We start from the raw sequence: 9,234 nt of genomic DNA on the forward strand, positions 1-9,234 counted from the left end.
TCCATCAGTAAGTCCGTCTACCGTGTTCAGGTTTTCCCTTGGGTCTTCCCCCTCCCATCTTCATCTCTCACTCTATTACCAAGCTCCTCTCCTCGTCTGTCTCTTAACGTGCCCAGTGTCTTTCATCTTGGCCCGTTGTAATGATGTTTTGACTAGGACTCTCTCTCTCTCTCTCTCTCTCTCTCTCTCTCTCTCTCTCTCTCTCTCTCTCTCTCTCTCTCTCTCTCTCTCTCTCTCTCTCTCTCTCTCTCTCTCTCTCTCTCTCTCTCTCTCTCTCTCTCTCTCTCTCTCTCTCTCTCTCAGGGTATTTGTAACTAATATGAACGATCACCTGTGAATATTTAGGTACTGAGAAGTCTGAGGTCAGCCCAGCTTATTTGACGGTCACTGAGCAGAACTACTGTATACGTCTGAGTTTTATTGTTATTTTTGTGGATAAATGAGTGATAGCAGTGACCACATTTTATATAATTGTCTTGAATTGATAAGATTATATGAATTATAGAACAGTAGCCTGAAATACTGTATAAGAAACAATTAATAACGTACATTGATGTCATAAATCACGTGACTGATGTACTGTGAACGACTTTTGTATGGCTGTAAGTTATCCGCTCGACAAATACTAATAATATAATGTATTTTTGGGACACAGACATAAGTGAAAATCCAGGGACGGTCATTGTATGTTTTCACTACGACCCCATCCCACCTCATGTTGACCCCACATGGTAACCCAAACACACACACATACACACACACACACACACACACACAAACAAACATATATAAATATATTAATCCTGTTTGGGTTACAATATTTTGCATTCAGGTTGTAACAGTCTAGCACAATCAAATACTTGTGTGTGTGGAAAAATGGCTCCTTTGTTCCATTGCCTGTATGAGAAGCGACGAGGTTCATAACAAAGATGTAAGATAAAATACGCTCTTTTTTGTGACATCAATGCTATTTCTCTGTACACATGAAAACTTTTTTATTTTGCCGTTTTCATTATCCATCTCTTTCAACTTGACAGTTTTCATTCCTTCACATCCGGTAAACTATAACTCCGCCTCTCTCTCTTATCAGTTACATTCAACAGTTATTTTCCATATCACTCTTCCACTTTGTCGGGTTTTTTTTCCCACAATATATCTCCTCTTTCACGTATAACTACCATATTTTGTTCACTGTGTCGGCATTTCCACACTATTCACTTACTTCCAAAACTCTCGTTCTTCTTATATTTAAAATCGTTTGTTAACTCTCCTTCACATCTCGTTTACATTTTTATTATAAAGTCTTTATGTGTTTCTTTTATCAGACATGTCCTTCTTCCCTCTTTCCCCCCTCCTTCATCCCTGAATTACGATGACATAACCTTTTAAGTTATCAAGTCATCGTATTCAAAGGGTGAACTGATTGTAATCAAGGGGTAAAATCATCGTAATCTATGAGTTGTCATCGTACTCAAGGGTATAAATCGTCGTAATCGAGAGGTTATCATCGTACTCTAAGGTTTAAATCATCGTATTTGAGGGGTTGTCATCATACTCTTAGGTTTAAATCATCATACTCGATGGGTTGTCATCGTACTCAAGTGATTAATGACAGCTGACGTTTATATGCCCTTCTTGTCTCCCTAAACATTACATCCTGCTTCTCATTTGTCTTGTTTTTCACTCCTCGTGTCTTGCCCCCCGCAGCCCTCAGCTGCACTCTCTGGAATTGCACTCTTAATCTCCTCCCATTCTCCCTGACCTCCCAGTGCACCCTTGTTTATTTCTAGCCGTTTTCTTTCAATCATTTTCCTTTAGTTTAAATCTTAGAGTTGCATTCTCTTACTTCAACCCGTAGACTTTTGTAATGTTTTTTATTAATCCTTTCGTTCTGTTTCGCTCTCAACCTTTTATTCATAGTTATTGTAGTTTGGGGTAAATAAGGTATAAATTCTGTTGTGCTTTCCTCTTCTCACTGCATTCACATTATTATTCAACTTACCCTTCTGTCTAACAAGTCTCTCTCTCTCTCTCTCTCTCTCTCTCTCTCTCTCTCTCTCTCTCTATATATATATATATATATATATATATATATATATATATATATATATATATATATTCTGAGTACATTTTGTGTAGCTCTGTGTTGAGAAGAGTGGGCGATTCAGCGAAACATGTACGCAGAATAAATATGGTTCCCAAAAGAATGGTTTTTCTTCAATATACAGTTTTATGTTCTGTATATAAACGCCCTACGAGTCCCCTACACGGGACCCACCCATGACACCCTCCGTTATTGATTACGGGGCATTAGACACATTCCCCAGTGAGGAGTAAGCTTGATGTTTTTATTGTTATTCGACATCCAACTCACATCGTAAGAATTTCATGTTCTTCGTCAGGATATTGTCTGCCACCACCTCCCAGAAGGCGTACAACTAGTGTAGAGTTTTCCCTCTCGTGTGTGTGTGTGTGTGTGTGCGCATGAACGTATTAACCCCCGAAATTCAGGTGATTAATTTATGACTAAACTTACAGTGTGTGTTACGTGCACATCGAACTAATTAATTTCATCATTGAAAAAATTATGTTATAGATCAAAGAGAACACCGGGAAATATAATTAAGTTCAGCTCAGCAGTCACCGTCAGTTGTAGACCTTATATATTATCGATAGACTCAAGACATATTTAAATACAGACACTGGTTATGTCGTCTAACTTTACCCCGTACTGAACTCTTTCTCAGGATACTTAGGTCGCGTTGTGTTCACCATTACTCACCAATTGTTCCCTTGATTCCTGTAAAGGTGAAAATATTGTCTCTACGTCTTGTGCTGACACATCAATATTTGGATTACTACTATTGTATATATTGAAACTATTAAGGCTTATTCAATCCGACCTGAGCAAATATGAATATTGTGGGTTTTACCAGACTACATAAGGGAGGTGTAGAAATATGCCTTAGGCCACTTATAACACACTAGTAATATGGTCCGCCTTCATTTCCACAAGCTCTATTTTCACACAATGCTTCGTCTATGCTGTGGTTCTTGTTGTGTTAAGTCTGTAAGTATGTACATATATACACGACTGTCCATCAGGTACCCACAATTTCTACCCCAACTCCCTTCACCATTAACGTCTCCAGGTGTTGCGATAAACTCCAGGGTAATATTCAGTATATTAGAGCAACAAAATGACTTATTTTCCTTTCTCTTAACATTACAACAGCTGTCCCGTCATCAACTACAAATGGTTTAGGTGATACAAGAATGGCGTGTTGCTATAATTATCAGTCGTATCCCTTCGTGTATTGAGATTTAGAATAAGCAAAGAGAGATTTATCTTAGTTATTTATTGTTGACGGCTACTGTATACTGTATACTAACCTAGATTACTCGCTTAAATTGAGATCTTAGTTGTTGAAGCGCACTTAGTCACGGTAACGTCTCACTCTTCTGGTATAGATATAAAAGTTTGCGCACTGATTCCCAAATATTTGAAAGATTTGGATTCGTATGCGTCTCTTGTTGTTTCCTAACGTTATCATCAACCCATCAGATGCTGCAATCTCTTGGAGTACTTAATCTACACTATATAGTATTTTAAATTTTACCGAAATATGGCTTTAACTTTCTTCCTTTTTTGAACAAATATTATACGCGTGACGCCATCTCTCATTAAAGAAATATATTTGAGTATGATATAATTTTTCCTCTGAATTTTAAGGTAACAGATTTTTTCACAAAAGAAAATCCTATATCTTGTGGGAAGGAGCGAGGGTTAACAGGAGTCAGGGGTAGTTACAGGGAGATAATAGATTTTAGTATAAGGTATAAAGCATCCAACACTACGTCAACACCCTTTTGTTACTGTCTTGTGGAATTACCCACCATAAACCATTAAGTGATTACGTGTTTGTACATGAACCTCTGTTGCCATTGTTAAGTTTAGGGATATTTGTTACGGCGTTTAACTTTCTGTCATAACTTTTCATCCTTACCAGTCGTACTAAATACTGGTTTTGTTGTTGTGTTTTGAAGGTTCTGTAACACTAATATAAACGATTGAAAAGAAGATGTATTTCATCGGATTACCTTATAAAACTATCTTGGACAGTGTTTTGTTTATGGATCATATATGTGGCACTTGAAGAGCTGTGCCCTCAATGTGCTTGTGCTCGGTTTTGCAGAAGTTTCAACATTTTCTCTCATTTTTGTAGAGGTTGTAACATTTCCTCTCTTTTTTGTAGAGGTTGTAACATTTTCCTGTCATTTTTGTAGAGGTTGTAACATTTCCTCTCTTTTTTGTAGAGGTTGTAACATTTCCTCTCATTTTTGTAGAGGTTGTAACATTTTCCTCTCATTCTTGTAGAGGTTGTAACATTTTCCTCTCATTCTTGTAGAGGTTGTAACATTTCCTCTCATTTTTGTAGAGGTTGTAACATTTCCTCTCTTTTTTGTAGAGGTTGTAACATTTCCTCTCATTTTTGTAGAGGTTGTAACATTTTCCTCTCATTCTTGTAGAGGTTGTAACATTTTCCTCTCATTCTTGTAGAGGTTGTAACATTTCCTCTCATTTTTGTAGAGGTTATAACATGTTTATTCTTTCGTGTTTCTCCTTGGTGTTCCTCAGTAGTTCCTGGTGTACTATTTCATGTATTATAATCACTGTTTATTGTATCATGGCGGGACTCCTATCTATTCTCATTCAAAAAGTCCTTTTCCCTCTTTATCGTGTCATAATTTGGACGTATATTTTTTTTTAGCTGTCTTCTCTTGCTGGACTCACGTGCCTTTAATTTACTTTTTAGCATAAACACATTCAATTCCTTATCTTCTTGTTTCATAATTCTCCATAAATTGCCTCTTTCCGCTTTGCGTTGTTTTGCCTGCTCATCATGCATACGTGTATACTACTGCACGTCCAGTTTGTCCTTAACCAGTTCTACCAAATTTCTCACATATTCAGACCATACAGGGTGATAAGTTCTCCTACACACTAGATCGTGATGGTTAGGTTCCCTCAATCACCGACCGTCAGATAGATGAAGGTTCCCCCATAAATAGTTAAATATCACATGTAATAACACCTTAAGTCTCATGGTCATCTTGTCATTCAGTTGCTGGTATGGATGATTATAATTAGTAGTACTCTGAGGAGGTTGTCTATGGGCTGTATCTTATAGGTGATGTGTACTCCATTCAAGCTTGTACAGTCAACTCATCAATCCCGGGACGCAGTGACACTGATGCTTGCCTGATTTTAGGGTTTTGTAAATAATAATGCATGCAGAGTGATAAGATAGTAGCCAAAGCAACACAAACAGTAATGTCTTAAGCTATAACAACACAAACAGTAATGTCTTAAGCTATAACAACACAAACAGTAATGTCTTAAGCTATAACAACACAAACAGTAATGTCTTAAGCTATAACAACACAAACAGTAATGTCTTAAGCTATAACAACACAAACAGTAATGTCTTAAGCTATAACAACACAAACAGTAATGTCTTAAACCATAACAACATAAACAACAATACTTGAACAACATAGCAGTTATGTTTGAAATAATATTTCTCCACCCAATAATGCTTAAATGCAAATAAATATTGTGTTATTACAATATATACCTGGATATACAGTAGCTACTGAGGTAACTTTCTTTACTGCTCTATAGGAGTTTACAAAGTCGTGGTCAGAATCGTTGCGTGATAATGTTTGCGTTAAAAACTGAAATTCAGGAACAAAATTCATATAATGTCAACAATGGGGAAAGTTTTCTGTGAGGAATACTCTCTCTGTGTTTTGTGTAATTCTTGTAGGTAAATTTAAATAATGGAGGAGAAGTTTTTGGTAACTCGGTAAAGGAGGAAAATTATCTTGTTAATTTTTTGAAAGAACATAATTTTGCTGTTTACTTGGTGAAGGAAGATATTTTTATTGTTAACTAGGTAAGCGTGGTGTAGACTAGTAGACGAGGTGCAGTATCTTACAGTTTAACGAGAAGGTCAAGATATATATATTTTTTTTTTCGGTAGACTTTACATAAAAAATTAAATCTATGTTTGGGTGCTTAAAAATGACACTCTTTCAAACAACTTGCAATAGACAAATTTATACAGTATTTCCACTCACCGTCATCCCCACCACTCTGATCAACAACAACAACACCTTAATACTTATAAATATGTACAGTACTTGATGATAAACACGACTGCATGCTTTTAATGATGCATATAAACTCAAATTCTGCATATAATAAAAATCATAGAATGCCAGAAATAATATTGTGTGTGCTACCGTTCAGGCGGACATTATCGTATGTGTTCGAGATAATAGTAATGAAAACGTTTTAAAAATGAAGGAAATAAGTACAGTGCGTTATTAACTTCATGAATCAGAGTAAAACGGAGAGTCGGTGAGCAGCTACAGCAGTACGTACTGTTCGTAAGACGGCTCAGCAGCTGGCCCTGTAGCCTCTTCTGCAGTATATTGATTCCTGAGTCAAGACCCAATTTCACTGGAAGAGAGAAAGAGGTAAATTGCTTTTGTCTCGGACTACATTTTTTGGAGAAGAGCGGAGAGAGGAGGGGGAGGAGAGGATAATGTCGGTGGGGGGGTGAGGGGGGGACGGGACAGGGTACACGTATTGGAGACGACGAAATGGTCAGGTGAAAAGTGCGGGTACACTGTAAAAGAGGAGAGAGCGGGATATAATGCTGACGTCAGCGTGTATGATACATATTTCCGAAAATTGCGCTTAGATGACGAACATGGAGACTTCAAGAAACAGATAATGAGGACTAAATATATCACAGAGGTGTTAGTTAAGGTAGGAGGGGTTACTGACTGTATATATATATACAGTAATAGTATGCAAACTACATTACTCTGATGTACAGTAACACAACAGAACGAGAACCAGTTTGATAACAGATATTGGACGATGGTCTTCCACCCTGAGACACACTTGTAAGATTCAGAAAACGGCGGAGACAAGCCTGAGAGGATAGACTATGATAGAGTGAACGTAGATCAGTGGGAAATAAAAATGGATTTTAATCACTGTAGATCACAAAGATTACAAACCAGAGTAAGAGGTGGAGCTTACAGTAACCAAATGGAGAATAAAAGTTTTACTGGTCGGTATGTTGTTGTAAAGTATTAACATGTTTCAATAGTTATAAATTTGATGTTTTGTTTTTTTGTATTGAAGTAACAAATTTTAAATTGCTAAATTCTTAAAGGCCGAAAACAAAATGTTAGTTTATACTCAAAACAACTACTAATAATATAATTAGTTAAAATGTACTTCCACGCTAAATTAATACCTTAGTCCATTGATATAGAATATTAGAGTACACTATTGAGCTTACAGACCACGAGGTGTAAGGACCACTGTGGTATTAGTTATGACGGTGTAAGACGGTGGTGGAGCTGTGTGCCCGCGTGGTAGAGATCAATAAGTTGTATATGACACTAGTATTCTGATAACGAAAATAATATCTAAAGGTTCACAGACTCGATGGTACAGTATATCCAAGAGAAACAAAGCTGCCGTGAAAAACAATTATTATAGATTACAGAGGTATAAGAACTGTAAACCACGAGTGTATAAACCACGGCAAGATGAAAGCTTTAGAGACCACTGGTTATAGAGGTAGAAAACGACGATGTAAATTGGTAATGTAAACAAAGGTGGTGTGAACGACAAGTAGTGTAATTCATTAAGGTGCAGGAAGGTGCTGTAAATTCCAAAAGGCTTCTTAGTTACTGGGATGGGAACCATAAACTAAAAGACCTCGATAGCATAACCAATACTGTGCTTTCCAGAAATTGTAATTCAAGGCAATAAGGACATATTTAAATTCAGCTTTTTGCATCCAGTGTACAGCGAGAGTCCCTGGTGTTCCGCGGTACAGTCATGTTAGGAGAAATTAAACAAATATTGCACTGTCTTAAGTTCAAGTAATTGTAGTTTGTATTATATGAAAATATATTTTATAACCATATCGTTGTCCTAAGCGTATACTACTCTAACTGAGAGTTAATGAAATAGTAGGTAAACACAAATATTTGTTTGTACATTCACATCCAACATTACCTCAACTCTAACTGTTCTCATTTACACTGAGAATCCAGGCGTAAATTAAGTGGGAGAATTGTTTTGCGCGCTATGTTAGTGTTAGGCAGTTATTGTTTGGCAAGACATATTTATTTGTGTGTGTATTTGTTTGTTTGTTTGTATTTGAACGGTTTTGCGTCACTGATTTTCCTCCTATAAGTGAGTGTTACCGGTACAAGACGCTAACATGGTGTGCCACAAGGATAGAACATTGACAATGCGCCGTGAAGTGTATATTAGGTTGAGAAGCACTGGTGTAAATTATGGTGGTGTAGATTATAATGGTGTAACTCATGGTGGTGTAGAATGAAAGGGTGTAAAGAGATGAAAATCATTATGGTGGAGTCCCTCTCTCTCTCTCAAATTATAAAGTTGTATCATTAATTTTCATTAATTTCACTCTTAAAAAGAATCCCAAATAATTCACAATTTTCTAATAATCCCTTGAGGCTTCATAATATGGTTCCGCGGGCAACAGTACATAGGTATTACGCACTAGCCAACCGGCCGTCAAACTGTACTACAGACTAGTGCCTCGTAAGGCAGCTGCGCCCCATGTTTTAGGTTTTGGCCAAGGAATGACACAGTGGAACTCGCACCTCACAACGTGCGCTAAGACAAGTGGTTTACAGTGAGTGCTGAAAACGATTTATAGGTATTTAAAACATGTGAGCTACCATCACCGCTGCATGAAGGTTATATGAGTTATACCTCAATATTCCTCGAGGTTGAGTTGCATATTAATTTGTATTTTCTTTAAAACATTTTGTTTTAATCTGTAGGGTTTGTAATATATTTGTAATAAAATTAATTCGTGATCACTACGGACTCTCATATCGTATGTGTGTGGTATCATCTCAACCTGGAGGTAACATCTACCCCTGTACACTATGAAGAGGCAGACCAGGAGGTGGTCTGCAAGATCCTTCTGGAGCTTGGTCCTGTCTTTCTTTGGGGAAGAAATTAATATATATGTTTCTTGGCAAAGTCAATGGACCAACTTGGATTTCTCAAATGAATTTAATGCCAACAACTCTGACTTGGCCACAAGACCCAGCAGCAAAGAGGAAATTGTGTTGGCCAGAATGAGGATGAACTGT

Source organism: Homarus americanus, unplaced genomic scaffold (genome assembly GCF_018991925.1).
Source record: "Homarus americanus isolate GMGI-L3 unplaced genomic scaffold, GMGI_Hamer_2.0 scaffold40248, whole genome shotgun sequence".
In the NCBI taxonomy this organism is placed as follows: domain Eukaryota; kingdom Metazoa; phylum Arthropoda; class Malacostraca; order Decapoda; family Nephropidae; genus Homarus; species Homarus americanus.